This window comes from Pteropus alecto, unplaced genomic scaffold (assembly GCF_000325575.1).
Source record: "Pteropus alecto unplaced genomic scaffold, ASM32557v1 scaffold78, whole genome shotgun sequence".
NCBI lineage: Eukaryota > Metazoa > Chordata > Mammalia > Chiroptera > Pteropodidae > Pteropus > Pteropus alecto.
The window spans coordinates 18,877,307-18,888,576 of NW_006443124.1; the positions used below are offsets into that span (position 1 = coordinate 18,877,307).

The window sequence follows — 11,270 nt, forward strand, 5'->3', positions numbered from 1 at the left end:
ATGGAGAGAGCCATAGCGTATATCAGGAGGATGGCAGAAACAAGGAAGTGGACGTGTTTTATACCAGGGAAGAGACCCAAGAGGATGAGATCCATGTTGGAAGACTCATTCCTTTGATCCATGTCTCTGCTGTGTTAGAAGTAATCGACCCAGGAGAAAAGCCAAAGTTGGAGAAATCATATAGATGTATTGGATTCTGTTCCCTAAGCTCTTGCTTTTCTTACTTTTATCAGCATCAGAAGGCTGTGATATTTCTGGAAATAACATCCTTTTAGCCAATTATTATGGCTAAGAAGGCTATCTTATACCACTCCTCCATCTACTTTATTCACAGAACATGTAAATGTCTATCCTGCATCTAGTAGTATAAGCTTGGACTCAATACCACCACCTCCCTTCCTTCCCATCTCATTTCCCTCTCTCCTGTGTGCTGGTCCCCTCCCTTAAACCTGTGACAAATATGTGGCATTCGTTCCAATCATACATATTCCCATTTATTATCTGCCAGCATGTGCTCAGTCTTAGGGAGACAAGATGAATAAAGAATAATTTCTGACATCAAAGACCTTTAACTTTATTGATGACGAGTAGTGAAAGACTCATGTGAAAAAATATGAAAGATGTTTTAATGGAAAAATATAGATGACACTTTGCACAATGGAGATGCAAAGCAGTCTTCATTTTTCAAAAGCTAGGGGAATTGCATGATGGCAAAATCTATGTTCACGGAGCCTTAAAAAACTAAACCATCAAATTTGAGACTTAGCATTATGGGATTGTAGGTGTTTAGAAAGGAAGGGTGTCTCAGAAATTGGCCCAGAAAAGCTAAGTGGCTTTCCAAGGTCACCAGCACCAGAGCCCTTGAGGCAGAGGCAACCAGCCAAGGTGCACTTGGATTACTGATGGAAAGAGCCATGAAGTAATAAATCATGTCCTAGCCTTTTTCTGAATTACAGCCCACTTTCAGATCCTCATTAAGTATATTCATAGTAGTGTTTTATTAAATGTAGCTTTGTCTGGTTTGTGCTTTATTTATGAGGATAATACTAGCTCTTGTAGTAGATAGTCTTCCAAATCTCAGTGGCTTAAGATATCAGAAGTATATTTCTCGTCAATGAAGTCCAAAATAGATGTTGACGGTCAGGTGGCCCTCCTCTGAGTGGAGTTTCAGAACCCAAGCTCCTGTCATCTTCTTGTTTACAATCTACAACACTGACTTCTGAGGTCATTCTGAGCAGGCAGCAGACAAGGTACGAACCTGTTAATGAGCCAAGCCCAAAAGTGCTGCACGGGCCCTCCTCTAGCATTTGGGTCCAGTCATATGGCCATGCCTCACTGGGGGCGGCGGGGAGGAGGAGGCTGGGAGTGTTTCTAGCTCAGTGCACAGGGAGAAGAGGAAGTAGGTTGGTAAGCAGCTGCCAGTCCCTGTCACATCTAAATTAATTTGTGTTTGCTCACTGACAATAAGCTGGTTCTCAGCAGAGATACTGTTTGTATTCCTTTACCCCTTTACTTGACCACAATGGTGGTGCTGTCAGTACTTGTTGAATCAAATGGAGCCTATCTTCCTGGTTACCCAGAAGAGCAGAGTCTCACTTCCCTTGCATAGATCAGATTCTTGGCCCTGCCAAAATAGAAGTGATCTTTTTTTTTTTTAATAGATTCTGTCTGTTATCTATTATGACATAATAATCATCCTAAGATAAAATAACACATTTATTACCTCATGGCTCTTTCCATCAGTAATCCAAGTGCACCTTGGCTGGCTGCCTCTGCCTCAAGGTCTCTGGTGCTGGTGATGCACTCTCATCTGAATTCTCAACTCGAGGATCCTTCCCAAGCTCACTCAGTGTTGTTTGCAGGTGCAATTCAGCCCTTCTTGTCTGTTGGGCTGAGGACCTTAGTTCCTTGCCTTTATATGAAGCAGCTGACAATATGGTAGCTAGCTTCCTTCAAGGAAAGGGAGAAAGAGAAAGAGGGAGAGATACAGAGTGTGAGAGCAAGTGGGAAGTCACAGCCTTTTTGTATCTTGATATCAGAAGTAGTAAGTGCTAAGGGGGAGCATGCACAAGGACATGAGTACTGGCAGGCATGGACCATTGGGAGCCATCTTTGAGGTGGCCTATCACAGAGATCCTCCACGTTTGTTGTATTTTTATGGAAACTTTAGAGTTTAGAGTTAGAAGCCACCTTCAGAAAAATCTACTTCACTCTTCACCCCAGTAATTTTTTATCTCCCTGTTATTTTAGTGATGAAGAAGAAATTAGAGTTCAGAAAAGTTTAATAGTCCCAGATCAGCCATCTGGTTAATGGTGAAGGACTGTGCCCAGGTCTGCTCTTACCTCGACTTTTTTGACAACTTGCATAACTTTAAATGATTTCTTGAGTTATTTTTAACTGATTCACATTAATTTTTTTTACTTCAATGACCTTTAGGAAAAATTGAACTTGTTCTGAATCAGCATAAAATATACTCATAGATAAGGACTGAGAAGAAATGTTTAGAAATTTGTGACTATAGCTAATTTCAACTTTTTAAATTATTAGTTTGTTATAGTTTACATGTGGATTTTCATTCTATAAAATATACTCTAAATATTAATGCATTTCAATTATATTTATATTATAAATTTTATCATTCATAAGACTTTAAAAATGTCCATCCATTTAAAAGATATCCATATTTAGCTGAATGAAAATATGTAAATATATGTGGCAATATATTTTGGAATTTTATGTGTCTTCACAGATTGCTTTGATAACCGTCTCATTTACAAGTGTCCAGGAAATGAATCATTTCATTTGGGCTGCAAAGTGGCGTGATCAGCAGGGGCGCAATAGAAGACTTGGTCATGGTGCTTGCATGATTATGGTAGATTCTGCTTATCATGGCCCGCTCTGCAACTTCTCTTTCTCTGGGTCTCAACCCTCATAGTAACACATGTATAGATTCAGACCTTTGCTTCCCATAGCTTACAGTCCTGACCAACGTAGTAAACAGGTTCATTTCTCAGAGTGGAATGTGCTCACCCTTAGCATCTCTGGTGAATTCACATGCTAGTAAATTCTTTGGATAATGATGGGACATTCATCCTGAGTTTTATCTTGTTTCCAACCTCGGCCTGTTGGTAAATCACTTTCTTTGTATCCTGGAAGGGCATGGTGCCCTCTTGCTCCAAAACCCTTTCCCTGACAAACTCCTCTCAGCAAAAGGTCTGGGAAATGCATGCCTTGTGATCTGATAGGCTGTGCTCTGTGAGCAGGCACTGAGCTTGGAAGGAAAGAAAGCCAGGAGCCGAGGACATGGACCTCTGAAAGAGGCATCATTGGCCTCAGAAATCAACTTCCAGAGAAGCAGGGTGTGGAGACATCCCTGGCACCCATCCTCGAGCACCACATAATCAGCATCTGTACTTTGTCCTCTGTCTCTACTGTCCTATATCGATTCTCCTTTATCCACACTCCTATGACTGCAATTCCACTCACCACATAAAGTCACACATTTAGTCTCCAAAAAGCATCTACAATCTCCCTTATTTAAATTTTACTCTTCCACTTAGCATCCTTTTCTATGTCCTTTTCTTAGTTAATTGTCAACTCTCTTACATCTTTTGCTATAATTTCCTATGGGACCACTGCTCAAATTCTCTTATGCTCAGTCTCTCATTTTCATCTTCCCTTTCACAGAGAAATCAAATTCTATTTTCTCTCATAATTTCCAGATAATGAGGAAAATATATTTGAAAAGAAAATATGTCAGCAGCATTCAAGGAGATGGGCTTCGTTATTTTCTGATTAGTTATTGACTAACCAATTGATGTGTGGAACATTGTTCCCTTTACAGAACATTACATGGTTAGAGAAACCCTCTCATGACTGATTTTAAGAGGTTTTCAAAATTAAGTAGTCTGAATTTTATCACTTCTGGGAAATTTCTTCAGTATATCACTTCCAAGTCAGTTCATCAATAGGAAAAGGAGACCATGGTTTGCTTCTTTTCTCTGGTTTAAAGGCAGTCATCTGAACAGGCACCTTGAAATGAAACAAAAACATCTTGTCAAACCTATCTGAAACTGGATTCGTTAGTGAAATACTTTTCATCTTAGTCAAAAGAATGGGTTTGTGACATCACTGAAGTAGAATTGCTTATGACACTTGTTAAATGCAACCAAATTCAATGCTATGTCATTAAGGAGATCATTTTTTCTCACCTTACCTTAGTTTTCTACTTGAATCTGCAAATACATAGCTTTCCAAGATATGCAGTTTTTTGCTTTTGTCCATTTTCTTGTGTGAATCCAGCCGGGTAGACAGAACTGACCATTTTTTGCTGCCATCTATACAGGAAAATTCAGAACTTGTTAGTGAGACAGGTTTTTATGCTCAGGAAGTTCTCCTTCCTTTTGGATTTCCACCAGCTAATGTAAACCCTTGTTTCTCTGTGCAATCTCTGCAATGACAGCAACATCACCTGCCTTTTCTATGTCATCTCTTCCCAAGGGCCCTGTGAGAGCAGATGCAGGGTCATCCCAGTCCCTGAGGCCTATCTGCTGTCCTGGCTGCCTGCCCTGTGCTCTGCTCTGAGCAAGTTGCACAAGGGAGCTGTGGAAGGTCTGTTATAGACATTCACATAGTTCTGCTTCAAGGTCCAAACACTGAATTGTATTTGTACTAAATTTTAGCATTGACAAATGTGATTTTGCTTATTTCTGTCACATAATCTTCAAGAGCACAATGTGAGTGAAAATAACGTGTGTTATCATTTCAACATTATGGACAGTGAAAGTGATATCTGATGATTTAAGGTTATGACCCCAACCCTTTCCTCTGGATTCCAGATGACTTTGGAGTTGCTCCTCTAAGAGCTCTTGCTGGATTTTTGCCATTTCCATAATAACTGATGTAAACTCCCATCCGCCTCCACCTACCTTTCCTAAACCCCAGCGGGTGGCCTAGGTGGGAAAATAAGTTTCTTAAGAGATAGTTCATTGAGGTGACCAAATTCAAGTTGGAGTGACTGTGGGGTGTGTGTGTATGTGTGTGTGTGTGTGTGTAAATTAACCATCAGCAAGGTACATATTGTTTACTTTGTAATATTTTCAATCAGAAGCACCTTCAGATGTGTGCGAGGTTAACACTGATACCCATAAAGTAAACTTAAGGGATTAGTTATAACCCTGAAGTCCTAGTGGCAAGCTAACCGGGCATTGTAACTGTCATCAAATATAAGACAATTTTGCTGGCATGAATGAAAGTATGACACATGGAAAGTCTAAGGGATGCATATTTTCTAGTTGGAGGAGATGACCTAGTTCCAACCCTTAACAACCGTATAGGCTCCACGCACAAGCACAGTTTGTCTTGATATTGGCCTGAGTTGGTCTGTATACTTCAGCTATGCCCTGGCTTATCGCACTCTATTTGTTGTGGGTTAAACAACACTGCAAATAACAGTAGCAAACATTTATAGAGTGTTTTCTAAGTGCTCAGTATTCTACTAAGCTCTCTGTGTGTGTTGTCTAATTGAATCCTCATAACCTTCACAACAGTTCCTTCCATCATTACAAGTCATCATGACTTATTCTATCACTTACAAAATGTAAACAGCTGCGTGAATGATAAAAAACAAAGCAACCTCTCAAGTGTCTGTTACCCCAATGGCCAGTGATTGCAGGGTTGCTCATTTGTTACTACCTCTTACAACCACAAGTACCTTTTGAGATCCTTTTATATGAGAGATGTTGAAACTCTGCTCATATATGAGATAAAAGCATGTATTGTATGGATATTGATGGGAAAGACATATTGACATCCTGTGAGGGGCAGTGTGGCTGTCTTAGTCTCTCATGGAACTGAGGTAATTACAGGGTTGAAGGCAGGACCTGCAGGACACGGATTAGAACCATTTCTAATAGTGGGCCTGTGGTGTCTTGTTCCCAGCCTTTACTCACCTGGGCTCTGGATCTGGAATTAGTGAAACAGTTTTCTAAAAAAATAAAATAATCTTTCCATCTATTTGGTCTTCTTCCACTGGCTACTCTGAACCTTCCCAAGGATAATGGGTCTGTTTTCACGTGTTCTCATGACTTGCATTCTTAGCCTATTGGCTGATTTCTCAGAAAATCAAATTAGCTTCTCTTTGAACACTCATCTCACCTACATCTTCCACCCCTGAGGTTTCATGCTGGGAGCTATTCAATGCAATGCCTATCACGTACACATATATCATGTTTGCTTTTTTTTTAAATTATATTTTTAATTAAATTTATTGGAGTGACATTAGTTAATAAAATTATATAGGTTTAAAGTGTATAATTTAATAATTCATTATACACACACATATTGCATTGTGGTTCACCACTCAAAATTAAATACTTTTCTGTCACCATATATTTGACTCCCTTTACCCTTATCTAACTCCCCTTGCCCACTGGTAACCACTAAACTGTTGTCTGTCCATAAATCTCTCTTTGTTTGTCATGTTTATTTGTTGCTTTCAGTTTGATACTCCACATATGAGTAAAATCATATGGTTCTCAACTTTTTCTGTCTGGCTTATTTCACTTAGCATGATAATCTCAAGATCCATCCATGTTTTTGCAAATAGCAGTATTTCATCTCTTCTTATGGCTGAGTAATATTCCATTGTATATATGTACCACATCTTCTTTATCCAATCATCTACCAAAGGACATTTCAGTTGTTTCCACATCTTGGCCACTGCGAGTAATGCTGCTATGAACATCGAGGTGCATATATCTTTACAAAGAAATGTTTTCAAATGTTTTGGATAAATACCCAGAAGAGGGATTGCTGGGTCATATGATAATTCTATTTTAAATTTTTTGAAGAACCTCTATACTGTTTTCCATAGTGATTGTACCAATTTACATTCCCACTAGCAGTGCGTAAATATTCCCTTTTCCCCATAACCTCTCCAACACTTGTCATTACTTGTCCTGTTGATAATAGACCATCTAACAGGTCTGAAGTGGTATCTCATTGTGGGTTCGATTTGCATTTCCCTGGTAGCTACTGAAATTGAGCATCTCTTCATATGTCTGCTGGCCATTTGAATGTCTTCTTGGAAAAAATGTCTCTTCAAGTTCTTTGCCCATTTTTTAAATTGGATTCTTTGTTTTTGTTTGTTTTTTGTTTTTGTTTTTTGTAATTGTTTTTCTTGATTTGTATGAGCTTTTTACATATTTTGGATATTTACCCTTTATTGGAGGCATTGTTTTCAAATATATTCTCCCATTCAGATGTTTCCCTCTTTGCCTCGTTGACAGTTTCTTTTGCTGTGAAGAAGCTTCGTAGTTTGATATAGTCCCATTCATTTTTTTTCTTTTACTTCCCTTGCACGTGAAGTGAAATTCATAAAATCCTCTCTAAATCCAAGGTCCATGAGTTCACTACCTATGTTTCTTCTATACAACTTATTGTTTCAGGTCTGATATTTAGATCTCTGAACCATTTTGAGTTAATTTTGGAATATGGTGAGAGATAGCAGTCTAGTTTCCTTCTTTTGCATGTGGCTCTCCAATTTTCCCAGCATCATTTAATGAAGGGACTTTCTTTTCTCTATTGCATGTTTTTGGCTCCTTCGTTGAAAACCATTTGCTCTTATACATGTGAGTTTATTTCTGAACTCTCAATTTTGTTTCATTGTTCTAATGTCTGTTTTTCTACCAATCCATGCTGTTTCGATTATTGTTGTTTTGTAGTATAACTTGAAATCAGACGGAGTGACACCTTTGGCCTTATTATTTTCCTTAGGACTGTTTTGGCTATTTGGAAGTCTTTGTAATTTCATACAAATCTGATGATTTCTTGTTCTATTTCCTTAAAAAAAAATTCTACTGGGATTTTGATGGGGATTGCAGTAATTCTGTATATTGCTTTGGGTAATATACCCATTTTAACTATGTTGATAAGTCCAATCTTTAAACACAGAACATCTCTCCATTTTCTTGTGTCTTCTTCAATTTCTTTTAATAATGTTTTATAGTTTTCAGTGCATGGGTCTTTAACATGCTTTGTTAAGTTTATTCCTAGGTATTTTATTCTTTAGTTGCAATTGCTAAATAATGTTTTTTTTATTTCTTTCAGAAACTTTACCACTAGTATATAGAAATGCAATCAACTTAAAAACAAAAACAAAAACATCTACAGCACCTGGTATTCAAAGGTGGTCTCCCATCCAAGTACTAACCAGGACTGACCCTGTTTAGCTTTCGAGATAAGACGGGATTGGGCTTGTTCAGGGTGGCATGGCTGTAGACTGCAATTGACTTTTGTACATTGATTTTGTCACCTGAAACTTTACTGTATTTGTTTATTATTTCTAATAGTTTTTTGGTGGAGTCTTTAGAGTTTCCTATATAGAGAATTATGTCATCTACAAAAAGTGAAAATTTACTTCTTTATTCCCAATTTGGATGCCTTTTATTTCTTTCTCTTTCCTGATTGCTCTGGCTAGGACTTCCAACACTATATTGAATTAGAGTAGTGAGAGCAAAGAACCTGATCTGGGAGGGAAGGCTTTTAGTTTTTCACCATTGAATATGCTATGAGCTCAAGGTTTGTCCTATATGGCCTTTATAATGTTCAGGTACTTTCTTCTATACCCATTTTATTAAGTGTTTTAATCATAAATGGTGTTGTATTTTATAAAATGCTTTCTGTGCATCTATTAATATGATCATATAGTTTTTGTTTTTTTTATTTTGTTTATGTGGTGTATCATATTGATTGATTTGCATATATTGAACCATCCTTGTGTCCCTGGAATGAACCTAACTTGATCATGATGTATAATGTTTTTAATGTATTGCTGTATTTCATTTGCTAGTATTTTGTTTAGGATTTTTCCATCTGAGTTCATGACATATATTAGTTTGTAGTTTTATTTTTTTGTGTGTTATCTTCACTAGATTTTGGTATCAAGGTATGTTGGCCTCATAAAATGAGTTAGGAAGTATTGCCTCTTCTTCAATTTTTTGGATGAGTTTGGAAAAAAACAGATATTTAATCATCTTTGAATGTTTGGTAGGATTCACTAGTAAAGCCATCAGGACTTTTACTTTTTAGTACATTTTTGTTGATTGTTTCGATTTTCTTACTGTTGACTAGTCTACTTAGATTTTCCAGTTCTTCATGATTCAGTCTAGGAAGGTTGTATGTTTCCAAGAACATGTCCATTTTTGGGTAGGTTATTGAATTTGGTGACATATAATCTTACATAGTATTCTTTTATGATACTTTGTATTTCTGTGGTGTCTGTCATGGCTTCTCTTTCATTTCTGATTTTGTTTACTTCTGTCTTTTCTCTTTTTTCGTTAGTGAGTTTAGCCAGGGTTTTGTCAATTTTAATGGTCTTTTCAAAAAACCAGCTCTTTGTCACATTAATATTTTATTTCCTCTTGTTCTCAATTTTATTCAAGTCTGCTCTAATTTTGATTATTTTCTTTCTTCTGTTGACTTACGGCTTCAATTATTCTTTTTCTAGTTCTTTAAGATGTAATGTTGGGTTGTTCACTTGGGATTTGTCATGTTACTTGAGGTAGGCCTATAATGATATGAACTTTTTTCCTATTATAGCTTTTGTTGTATCTTATAAGTTTTGATATGTTGTATTTTTATTCTCATTTGTTTCTATGTTTCTCTTGATTTCCCCTTTTATTTCTTTATGACACTATCATTCTTCAGTAGCATATTATTTAATTTTCACATATTTGTGGGTTTTCTTACTTTTTTGCCATTGAGCTCCAGTTTCAAAGCATTATGGTGAGAGAACATGCTTGGTATGATTTCAATCTTCTTAAATTTGTCGAAAATATTTTTGTGTCCTAACACAGTCTATCCTTGAGCATGTTTTATGTGCACTAAAGAAGAATGTATATTCTGGTGTTTTGGGATGAGAGGCTCTGTAAATGTCGATTATGTCCAATTGTTCTAATGTGTCACTTAAGTGTATGTTTTTAATTAGTTTTATGTTTGAATGATCTCTTTATAGCTGTATGATTCTCTACTATAATGATGTTTTTGTCAGTTTCTCTCTTTAGTTGTACTAGTAGTTGCTTTATATATTTTGGTGCTCTGAGAATGAGAACATAGATATAAGTAAGTGTTTTGTCATCTTGATGTATTCCCTTCTTTATGATTATGAAGTGTCCATCCTTGTTGCTTGTTAACTTTTTAATCTTGAAGTTTATTTTGTCAAATAGAAGTATGGCTACATCCACTTTTCTTTTTATGTCTCATTTTACACACTAACCTCCAATATAGACCATTTGACGAATATATTTCTAGGTGACTAAATGTTTTGGCCACAACACACACACACACACACACACACACACACACACTAGCGTATTTTTGGAACATTTGATATTAAATTACTTTTTTGATAACAAATATCAGAAGCAGTTGCTGATCTTACAAGGCTATGCCTAGGTTGTCAATAAATTGTGTGTGATAACATAGGTAGACACTTATTTCTCTTTTTTCTAGAGCAGGGAATAAAAGATGTAGAAAGAGAAGCACATTCATTCATCTCAGCAAACTGTCCAATTTCACTAATCTCACACATTTCTTGATGTATCCCTTCTTCTGTTTTGTGAATTCATTCCTTTTCTCCCAAACTACAGTAAGAACTCTGGAGATGCTTCACCTCAAGTGGGTGAAGATAAGGGCTCTCTAATACTTACAGAAAGCTTACCATGTGCAGGGCTTGAAATAGGCCCACATCAACCCTTCCCTCATCTATTCTTCATCACTTCATCAACATTGCATAGCAGTTTTGCTCACCTGAGAATCAGTAAAGATTTGATGATTTGCTAGCGTCCATTTCCATATGTATGATGCACTATATGTGACCTACCAGGAACCTGGATAGCTTCATGCCTCCTTTCATCTGTTAGTTCTAAGCACTAAACAAACACAGGAACCAAAATCTGGAAAAAATGCGCCAATAATTGGATAAGAACATTGGGATTTCTGAGATTGATTTGGCCTCACATTACAATAAAGGCTGGATGCAGCTTTCATTTTCACCACATGTATGTTCTACCTGTTGGGCTTAAATACTGTAGTCGCTCTCATGTGGACCTCATTAGGTGGCCTTGGTGCTGCCCTCTGATCTGAGAGAGCAGATCGTCCACTCAATGCTGTGACCCAAGGAGTATCCAACACTCTTTGTCTGAGCATTTCCACTTTCCCTGTTTGATAGGTAAGAGCTGTATTGCCTTGGCATCTATCCAATCTGTCA

General features: G+C 37.2%; 1 pseudogene; it reads right to left on the reverse strand.

Moving 5' to 3' along the window:
- Positions 1-8,164: 8,164 nt before the first annotated feature.
- Positions 8,165-8,283, reverse strand: LOC112472036 (annotated as a pseudogene).
- Positions 8,284-11,270: the final 2,987 nt, after the last annotated feature.